This window comes from Halichoerus grypus, chromosome X (genome assembly GCF_964656455.1).
Source record: "Halichoerus grypus chromosome X, mHalGry1.hap1.1, whole genome shotgun sequence".
NCBI classification, from domain to species: Eukaryota; Metazoa; Chordata; class Mammalia; order Carnivora; family Phocidae; genus Halichoerus; species Halichoerus grypus.
This window is the reverse complement of record NC_135727.1, coordinates 100,009,593-100,020,542: the sequence shown is the minus strand read 5'-3', so window position 1 is coordinate 100,020,542 and position 10,950 is coordinate 100,009,593. Positions and strand designations below refer to the sequence as shown.

The window sequence follows — 10,950 nt, the reverse complement described above, 5'->3', positions numbered from 1 at the left end:
GGAAGTCTTTCAGTGTCAGAGAAATGCCATGCTTTTGGCTTTTGGGATGGCACATTTCCTACCTGCAAGCTCCATGATATGTACTCCCAAAGGAGAAGACCACTCCTTAATTGATACATTCCATCCTCCCCATTCAGAGGAGAAACCTATTAGTGAAATGAACATCACAACTGTAAATCAGATCCATGCTAATCACCTAGACTAATCAGATGAGTTCTTCATTACTAAATATGAATGTGCAGTTTTAAGTATTTCAGGAAAGTAAAAGAGAAGATGATAAACAGATATATTTATATTTTACAGGAAACAGAAGAGAAATTTACCGAAAATTCAAATTCACATGCTCAGAATTTTGGGAGACAATGGTTTTATAAAATAAAAACAGGCTGCAAGAAAGAAAGTACTTGGAAAATAGACATATTATCCCAAAATTAAAAACTTAATAAAACACCAAGTACACAGCACAGGGTTGCCCTGCCTCACTTAGGCTCCAATAGAACCTGGAACACTGCCCTTGTGGCCCACCCCACCCCCCTAACGTCCTACCCCCCTACCCCCACTCCCCCAACCGGAAGCTCGCCCCCCCTTCCCTGGACCCCATTTCCGGTCCCATCCCAGAGCTTGCCCAACATTCCAACGGACACTTCTCTGAGGTCTCCAACCGCCACTGGTTCTGCCTCCTGCCTCCCTTGCCACTCAGGCTGGGAAATCTGCGAGGCCGCCACCGCCTTCGGCCCCGCCGCTGCTGCCTGCTGCACAGCCCTCGCTTCCGCACCGCCTTAGCCTTGGTGCCCGGGCCGCCAGCCATGGCCACCGCGCCGCTCTCACAAGTGCGCCAGAACTACCACCCCGACTGCGAGGCCGCCATCAACAGCCAGATCAACCTGGAGCTCTACGCCTCCTACGTGTACCTGTCCATGGCCTTCTACTTCGACCGCGACGACGTGGCCTTGAAGCACTTCGCCCGGTTCTTCCTGCGCCAGTCCCGCGAGGAGACCGAGCATGCCGAGAAGCTGATGCAGCTGCAGAACCAGCGCGGCGGCCGCATCCGCCTCCGCGACATCAAGAAGCCAGACCGCGACGACTGGGAGAGCGGCCTGAAGGCCATGGAGTGCGCCCTGCACCTGGAGAAGAGCGTCAACCAGTGCCTGCTCGACCTGCACCAGCTGGCCACCGACAAGAACGACGCCCACCTGTGCGACTTCCTGGAGAGCCACTACCTGCACGAGCAAGTCAAGTCCATCAAAGAGCTGGGGGGCTATGTCACCAACCTGCGCAAGATGCGGGCTCCCGAAGACGGCATGGCGGAGTACCTCTTTGACAAGCTCACCCTGGGCGACAGCGACAAAAAGAACTGAGTTGGGACTGTTTTCCCTATAGCCCAGGGTGCATGGTGACTTTCCCTGATCACCATGCCGAGCATGCATATTGCAGTATTGCCTTTGCAAAACGTTCCAGTTTTTTTCTTCCAGTTTTGCCATAAATAAATAAAATTGTTTGGTTTCAATAAAGTTATTTGGCTCTTAAATAAATAAAGGTCTCTGATTGATTCATGTGTGCAAATGTCTCACCTTTTACGTTTTAAAGCAGGTATCTAGGCCACATGCAGCTCAGGATCTCCATGGATGGAGGGAGAAGGTATTCCACAGGACCCTGGAAAACACAAAATTAATCTTTCCCTTATAAACAACGTGGATAGATGGGGGTGTGGTGGGATTCTGGTGAGTGTGTGAGCCTGTGCATGGTAAAAGTATAAAAACATGGTTTGAATATCATTGGGATAGATCTGCAGAAGTGAAGGGAATGGGATTGGGCAGGATTGAAATAAAGTGCATCTTTGCTTTATTTGAAATATTAATGGTTAATTCTGCGTAGCAAGATGGGAGCCTTGGAAGCCAGAGCAGCAAAGTATCTGTGAGAAGCTCACCTTAGGCAACAGTGATGTAACTAGCATAGGACTGGCTTTCCCATAGCCAGGGGTGAGGGGTGACTTCCTATGGTCACCTGACTGGACATGAACACCGGCCTTACAAAACATCTACGTAAGAGTTTTACTTCAACTGTATCATCTTGCATTAAAGCAACATGGTACCCCAAAAATGTTTACCTCAATAGAAGGGCTAAAAAATAGAAAATCATGGATGAAGCTCAAATTTGTGATACTGAATGTGAAGTACAATAAATCCCCCTAAATGTTAAGCCAGTGGTTCTGGCTGCTTTGAAGTATGTAGCGGGTGGGAGAGAGTTGAAGCTGGGAGGCTGGTCAGATTTTGTAACTAGTCCCATGAGAGACATTTGTGGGTGAACTGGAGTGGAAGCTGAAGAAAATGTGATGGAGACAAATTCTAGTTGGATTTGCTCATGGACCACAGGTGAAGAAGGAGAAATGAGGAAAATTATCTAGGTTCTGCTGTTTGTACTTGAACACCTGAGTTGATGGTAAAGGTAGTTATTAATTTGAGGATGTGGGGAAGGCATGTCGTGTAAAATCTGAGATGCCTATTAGATATGCAAGTGGAACTGTCATGCAGGTAGTCAGAAAAAATGAATCTGGAGCTCAGGTGGGATGTCAGGTTTAGACATAAACATATGAGAGACATCAGTCACAGATGGTGTTGAGGTCATGGGACTGGATAAGCTTACCAGAGAGTGTGGCACAGTCAGCCCCATGCCCTGGGCAGCTACCATTAGAGGATGGGTTGAGGTATTACAACTCCCAGAGGGCTACTGGCCCCACCTTGACCATTACCTCATTCCAGACTGTGACCATGTGTGCCCATATCCAGTGTCCCCAAATCAGCCTGTTCCTGATGTCAATGTGGTTTCAGGTTGCTCCTTTCAAGATGTGCAGAGGAGTTAGCCTATTACCATGTCTTCATGGCTATTAGAAAGAAATTCCTTCCCAGTTTTATTTTTTTTTAAAAAGATTTTGTGTATTTATTTGACAGAGGGAGAGGCAGAGAACACAAGCAGGGGGAGTGGCAGGCAGAGGGAGAAGGAGAAGCAGGCTCCCCACCAAGAAGGGACTTGGGGACTCGATCCCAAGACTCTGGGACCACGACCGGAGCCTAAGACAGAAACCCAACTGACTGAGCCACCCCGGCACCCCTACTTCCCAGTTTAAAAAAAAAAGATTCCTTAAGGAAATGCTAGATCTATTTTTTTTCTTTCTGTTTTCTGGGTAGAAAAATTATTTCTCAGTAAAAATATTTCCCAAGGAAATGACAGCGCTGCTTCTCTATGGATTTTTTTCTGCTCCCCTTTAACAACTCAGCTTCTTTTTCTGTCCATGGTATTTGACCAAATGAAATCTATACCCATATAAACACTAAGGTTGTCCTTGCCCAGGAAAAATACTCAGAACATGTTTCCATGTTGGAACCACCAACTAGGTTGGTTACATAGATAAAGGTTAAAATTTAGATTTTGCATGCCTTAATAAGGACACATGGCTAGCTCGAGTCTCTTTAGAGTTTGCAGATTGCTCTGAACATTTACTAAAATATGAACAAGCTTAGCTACACCATAATTACCTTTCACATTTCACCATGACTGTGCTTTAATACTTTCTTAAAAATGAGGATTATGTCCCTCTGATTAAGTTTCCAGAAAATGCTCTTGCCCCTTTGCTCTTCTTAGTCAAACTCAATCCTTTGACTCTTTCTTTCTCTGCCTCCTTTGAGGAGCAAGGAGAGGAGAGTAAATCATATGTATGATCTCATACATATGTATGAGATCTACATATATCATATGTATGATCTCAGATCATACATACAGGTGTCGGTTGACCTCTACATATGAGGAAGCATAGGGTGAGCATCAACATATGAGTGTTTAAAAACTGTAAATTGACTGAGGATCCTTCTTACTTCCCTGTTTTGGAGAAGCAGTTGGTGTAGTGGTTTCTTAACCTCACGTTGCCTGGGTTCATATCCCAGCTTAGCCACTTACTAAATTGGGTGAATTGGGGCATGTCACTTAACTTTTCTGTGCCTCCGTTTCCTCCCACCTAAAAGAGGGATAAAAAAAGCATCAACCCCATTGGGTTGCTGAGAAGACTAAATGAGCTAATATTTTTAAATGCTTACGACAGTGCCTGGCACACATAGTACACGTATTATGTGTAAGCCGTCACTTATCATCATCACCTTCATCCACTAAGTTCTTCGTGGTGTTCCTCTGAGGAGAAGATTTCACATCTGCACTTTGCCACTGGGGGTCTCTCTTGCATTTCAACCAACTGTGTCATTCTGCATACTGAGAAGGAAAAATCCTTGCTAGCTGCTTGCCTGTCAAGTGCTGCCAGGATTCAGGAGGGCAGATCGCTGTTTTCACTGCCCCACACTCAGGCCCAAGCCTGGAGGTGTGTTTTGCTGCTTCAGACAGCCTCCCCTTCAAATTACTCCCTAGAACATCTTTTGCTTATTCTTCCCAAACCCAGGTTGCCTGAGCCTCCTCTTTCCAACTAAACTACATTCCACTCCTCAGAGGTGGGAAAGAAAGGATGAAGTGTTAATCCTGATCCCACCATCACCTGGATGTTTGGACCTGAAAAGGAGAGAAATGAGTCAGGGAGAGAAAGGAAGGGAAGAGAAGACCACATGTGGGCTACTGATAAAATAATTAAAATTAATAAAATCTCCATGCAACTTTGCCATGGAGGTTCTCAAGTTTTGCTGTACATTAGCATCACCTGCAGAGCTGGTTAGACCAGCAATCGTTTTAAGGCCTACCCCAGACCTACTGCATCAGAATCTACCTTTTAACAAGACCCCAGGTGATCAATATCATACTGAATTTTGAGTGGCACCCTTAACATCCTGGTTGTCAAACATGGCTGAACCTTGAAATCACCTGGGGTGCAAGAAAACAATAACGATGTCTTGGTTTAAACTCACTCAATTACACTCTAATTGAATTGGTAAATACCCAAGGGACTTGGAAACCTTTCGTTTGATGTGTGCACATGTGCACGCGTGTGCGCACGCGCACACACACGTAATTTTACCCATTTAGTTTTATCACAAGCTGGTTTGTCTTAGACCACGGGTGGTCAAACTATGACCTGCAGGACAAATCCAAGCCACTATTTGTTGTTTTGGTTTTTTAAAAAAATTGTTAAACACTTTATTTTTTAGAGTAGTTTAGGTTCATAGCAAAATTGAGAGAAAGGCAGAGATTTGCCATCTATCCGCTGCTCCCACATAGACACAGCCTACACCACTATCACCATCCAGTACCAGAGGGGTGAATTTATTACAATTGATGAACCTACATTGACACATCATATTCACCCAAGGTCATAGTTTATATTCGGGTTCACCCTTGGTGGTGTATATTCTATGGGTTTGGACAAATGTATAATGACATGTGTTCAGTATTATAGTATTACACAGAGTATTTTCACTGCCATAAAAATGCTCGGTGCTCCATCTATTCTTCCCTCCTCCCCTCTCCACTCTGGCAACCACTAATTTTTTTACTGTTTCCATATTTTTTAAATTGAGATATAATTGACATAACATTATATTAGATTTAGGTGTACAACACAATGATTCGATATTTGTATATATTGTGAAATAATCACCACAATAAGTCTAGTTAACATCCCAAACCACACAGTTAACAAATTTTTTTCTTCTGATGAGAACTTTTAAATTTTACATTTTTAGCAACTTTCAAATACACAATACTGTATTCCTACTTTTTTAAGCCACTGAATTTTGTGGTTTATTTATTAATTACCTATTACAGAATCTAAGTATCTCCTACATATAACAATTTTGCATTTTAAATAATACCTCCAATTTTTAATGTCTACTTAGATAGTATAGCTTGCTTATGAAAAATTTCAGTATTTCAAGAGACAGTAAAGACTAATAATATGCTCTGGACTGTACAAGGAATGAAAATATATGCCTTAACAATAACATTATTGACAAATAGGAAAAAAACACTCTAAAGGCATTCTTTTTATTTATTTAGCATCAAGTAAACCTAAAAATAAGATGACAATAAAATGAGGTGATGAGGATCTGAGGAGTTCTACCTCCAGACAAGATGCCAAGAGCAGGCCCATGTCTTGGGCCTCTTGCTGTGGCAGTGAGGACGAGGAGAGAAGGGGATGTTCTGTGGTTGAAAAAACAGGGTATAAAGAAGAATGGTGTGTCCAGAAATTTGGGCCATGTTTAGATTTGCTGAGTATTTTATGCCCCCTCTTGCCCATGCTTATTTTAGATTTTCAGCTTAAAAGCACTTCTCTTCAAAAAATAAGAGCAAAAGAAAGGAATATAGTTGTCTTACTCTGTCATCCATTAAAAATATACTGTCTTCTCAAGCAGTGGGTTAAGCTTTTGAAATTTTTAAAGATTTATTTATTTATTTGAGGGGGGTGGGTAGAGGGACGGAGAGAGTCTTAAGCAGACTCCATGCTGAGCGCAGAGCCTGATGTGGGGCTCGATCTCACGACCTTGAGATCACGACCTGAGCTGAAACCAAGAGGCTGACATTTAACTAACTGCACCACCCAGGCGCCCCAAGCTTTTGAAATTTTTATGCTTCAGATGTTTTTAGCCTTTTCGTGGATATTTAATACTGATATTTAGACTATGGCATATTATCAAGTAAGAACGTATTTGTTACCTACAAATACCTATTTAAGAAAAATCTAATATACACACACACATAAATTCTTACACAAAGGTAGACAGTCATTTTGTATTATTTGAGAATTTAAAAAAATCTCATCTCTTTTTGAGATTTAGTCTTTAGTATTATGTTGTACTGATTTGAGCAATGTCCTTGGCTTTTTGTTCCATTCATAATTTAAATACGCCATTTTTAAGAATTTGTTTTTAAATGCCTTAGACAGGGGCGCCTGGGTGGCTCAGTTGTTGGGCATCTGCCTTCGGCTCGGGTCATGATCCCGGGGTCCTGGGATCGGGCCCCGCGTGGGGCTCCCTGCTCAGCGGGAGGCCTGATTCTCCCTCTCCCACTCCCCCTGCTTGTGTTCCCTCTCTCGCTGTCTCTCTCTCTCTCTGTCAAATAAATAAAATCTTAAAAAGAAAGGAAATGCCTTAGACAATTATTATATACATAATGTGTCAAAAACATTGGTATGTGTTTAATGACTATGTGGGAACACATCAGGCCCCCTATATTGCTACCATCACATTTCTTGTGGCTACAGTTACAGATATTTTTGTGTACTTGCCCTTTTAAAACTCTAGTTATAGCACTCCTTATAATAGAGTTTCTATCTCCTCATCATCAGGATCATTAACAGATATGGTGTCAGCACTGTTCTGTGTTGTTTTGTTGATCTTTCCATTCTCCTTGAAATGTAAACACCTTATAATACTGTATTATTAACTACAGTCACCATGCTGTTCATTATATCCACAATTTATTTTATAACTGGAAGTTTGTACCTTTTGAACCCCTTCACCCATTTTGCCCATCCCCCAATCCCCACCTCTGCTCTGGCAATCACCACTCTGTTCTCCGTATCTATGAGCTTGAGGTATTTTTGCTTGTTTTTAGATTCCACGTATAAGTGAAATCATATGGTATTTGTCTTCCTCTATCTGACTTATTTCACTAGCCTAACACCCTCAAGGTCCATCCATATTGTCACAAATGGCAAAGTTTCCTCATTTTTATGGCTGAATAATATTCTGTTTTGTGTGTGTGTATGAAATCACATTTTCTTTATCTATTCATCCATCAATGGACACTTAGGTTTCTTCCATATCCTTGCTATTGTAAATAATGCTGCAAAGAACAAGGGAATGTAACTTTCTTTTCCACTTACTGTCTTCCTTTTCTTTGGATAAATACCCAGAAGTGGGATTGCTGGATCATATGGTAGTTCTATTTTTATTTTTTTGAAGAAATTTGCATTAGTTTACATTCTCATGAAAAGTGCACAAACGTTCCCTTTTCTTCACATCCTCACCAACACATTTCTTTTTGATAATAGTCATTCTGACAGGCGTGAGGTGATATCTCATTGTGGTTTTGATTTGCATTTCCCTGATGATGAGTGATGTTGAGCATCTTTTCATGTGTCTGTTGGCCATCTGCATGTCTTCTTCGGAAAAATGTCTAATCAGATTCTCTGCCCAATTTTTTAAAGGAGCTGCTTTTATTTTTAAGATTTTATTTTATTTTTAAAATTTTAAGTAGCCTCCACACCCAACATGGGGCTTGAACTCACAACCCCAAGATCAAGAGTCACATGCTCCACTGACTGAGCCAGCCAGGCACCCCAGATCCTCTGCCCATTTTTTAATAGGATTGTTTGTATTTTTGTTTTTTAGTTATATGAATTCTTTACATAGTTTGGATATTAGCCCCTTAGGAAATATGATTTGTAAATATTTTCTTCCGTTTAGTAGGTTGTCTTTTCATTTTGTTGATGGCTTCCTTTGCTGTACAGAAGCTTTGTAGTTTGATGTAGTCCCACTTGCTTTTCTTTTGTTGCCTTTGCTTTTGGTACCAAATCCAAAAAATCATCGCCAAGACTAAAGTCAAGGAGCTTACTCCCTAACTTTCCTAGGAATTTTATGGCTTCACGTCTTATGTTCAAGTCTCTAATTTATTTTGAGTTTACTTTTGTGTATGGTGTAAGAAAGTGGTCCAGTTTCATTTTTTTGCATGTAGCTGTCCAGTTTTCCCAGCACCATTTGTTGAAGAAACTGTTTTTCCCATTGCATATTCTTGTCTCCTTTGTCATAGACTATTAACCATATAATCATGGGTTTATTTCTGGGATCTCTGTTCTGTTCTACTGATCTATGTGTCTACTTTTGTGCCAGTACCGTACTGTCTTAATTACTACAGCTTTGTGGGATATCTTGAAATCTGGGGTTGTGACAACTCCAGTTTTGTTCTTCTTTTTCAAGACAGGTGTGGCTATTCAGGGTCTTTTGTGGTTTCACACAAATTTTAGGATTATTTGTTCCAGTTCTGTGAAAAATGCTCTAAGTATTTTGATAGGGACTGCATCAAATCTGTAGATTGCTTTGGGTAGCACAGACTTTTTTTTTTTTTTGATTAATTGCAGGTATTTATTTTTTTTTATTTTATTATGTTATGTTAGTCACCATACAATACATCATTGGTTTTTGATGTGGTGATCTATGATCCATTGTTTTCATATAACACCCAGTGCTCCATGCAGTACATGCCCTCCTTAATACCCGTCGCTGGGCTAACCAATCCCGCCTCCCCCCTCCCCTCTAAAACCCTGTTTGTTTCTCGGAGTCCATAGTCTCTCATGGTTCATCTCTCCCTCCAATTCCCCCCCTTCATTTTTCCCTTCCTTCTCCTAATGTCCTCCATGCTATTCCTTATGTTCCACAAATAAGTGAAACCATATGATAATTGACTTTCTCTGCTTGACTTAGTTCACTTAGCATAATCTCCTCCAGTCCCATCCATGTTGATGTAAAAGTTGGGTATTCCTCCTTTCTGATGGCTGAGTAATATTCCATTGTATATATGGACCACATCTTCTTTATCCATTCATCCGTTGAAGGGCATCTCGGCTCTTTCCACGGTTTGGCTGTTGCGGACATTGCAGCTATGAACATTGGGGTGCATATGGCCCTTCTTTTCACTACATCTGTGTCTTTGGGGTAAATACCCAGGAGTACAATTGCTGGGTCATAGGGTAGCTCTATTTTTAAATTTTTGAGGAACCTCCACACTGTTTTCCAAAGTGGCTGTACCAACTTGCATTCCCACCAACAGTGTAAGAGGGTTCCCCTTTCTCTGCAACCTCTCCAACATTTGTTGTTTCTTTCTCTGTCCATTTTTGCCATTCTAACTGGTGTAAGGTGTTATCTCTGTGTGGTTTTGATTTGGATTTTCCTGATGGCTAATGATGATGAACATTTTTTCATGTGTCTGTCAGCCATTTGTAGGTCGTCTTCAGAGAAGTGTCTTTTCATATCTTCTGCCCACTTTTTGACTTGATTGTTTGTTTTTTGGGTGTTGAGTTTGAGAAGTTCTTTATAGATCTTGGATACCAGCCCTTTATCTGTAGTGTCATTTGCAAATATCTTCTCCCATTCTGTGGGTTGCCTCTTTGTTTTGTTGACGGTTTCCTTTCCTGGGTAGCACAGACATTTTAACAATATTTGTTCTTCCAACCCATGAGCATGGAATATCCTTTCATTTGTATCATCTTCAATTTGTTACATTAATGTTTTAGTTTTCAGACTACAGGTCTTTCACTCCCTGGTTAAGTTTATGCATAGGTATTTTATTATTTTTTGTGCAATTGTAAGTTCGTTCTTTTCTTTTTCTTTCTCTTTCTTTTTCTTTCTTTCTTTTCTCTCTCTCTCTCTCTCTCCCTCCCTCCCTTCCTTCCTTTCTTTCTTTGAAAGAGGAAGAGCAAGCAGGGGAAGGAGGGACAAAGGGAGAAGAGAATCTTAAGCAGACTCCATGCTGAGTGTGAACCCAACGTGGGGCTTGATCTCAGGACCTTGAGATCACAACTGAGCTGAAACCAGGAGTTGGATGCTTTTTTTTAAGATTTTATTTATTTATTTGAGAGAGACAGAGAGAGCACAAGCGGGGGCAGGGGCAGAGGGAGAGGGGGAGGGAGAAGCAGCCTCCCCACTAAGTAGGGAGCCCAACCCAGGGCTTGATCCCAGGACCCCGGGATCATGACCTGAGCCAAAGGCAGATGCTTAACCGACTGAGCCACCCAGACACCCCCTTTATTTTATTATTTTATTTTATTTTATTTTATTTTATTTTATTTTTCAGTTCTTTTTTTTCTTCCAAGATTTTATTTAAGTTCAAGTTAGTTAACTTACAGTGTAGTATTGGTTTCAGGAGTAGAATTTAGTGATTCATCACTTACATATGATACCCAGTGCTTATCACAAGTGCCCTCCTTAATGCCATCACCCATTTAGCCCATATCACCACCCACCT

At 41.4% G+C, this 10,950-nt stretch overlaps 1 pseudogene; it reads left to right on the top strand.

Annotated features, from left to right (window-relative positions):
* Positions 1 to 590: 590 nt before the first annotated feature.
* Positions 591 to 1,445, top strand: LOC118526532 (ferritin heavy chain pseudogene; annotated as a pseudogene).
* The last annotated feature ends 9,505 nt before the right edge of the window (positions 1,446 to 10,950 follow it).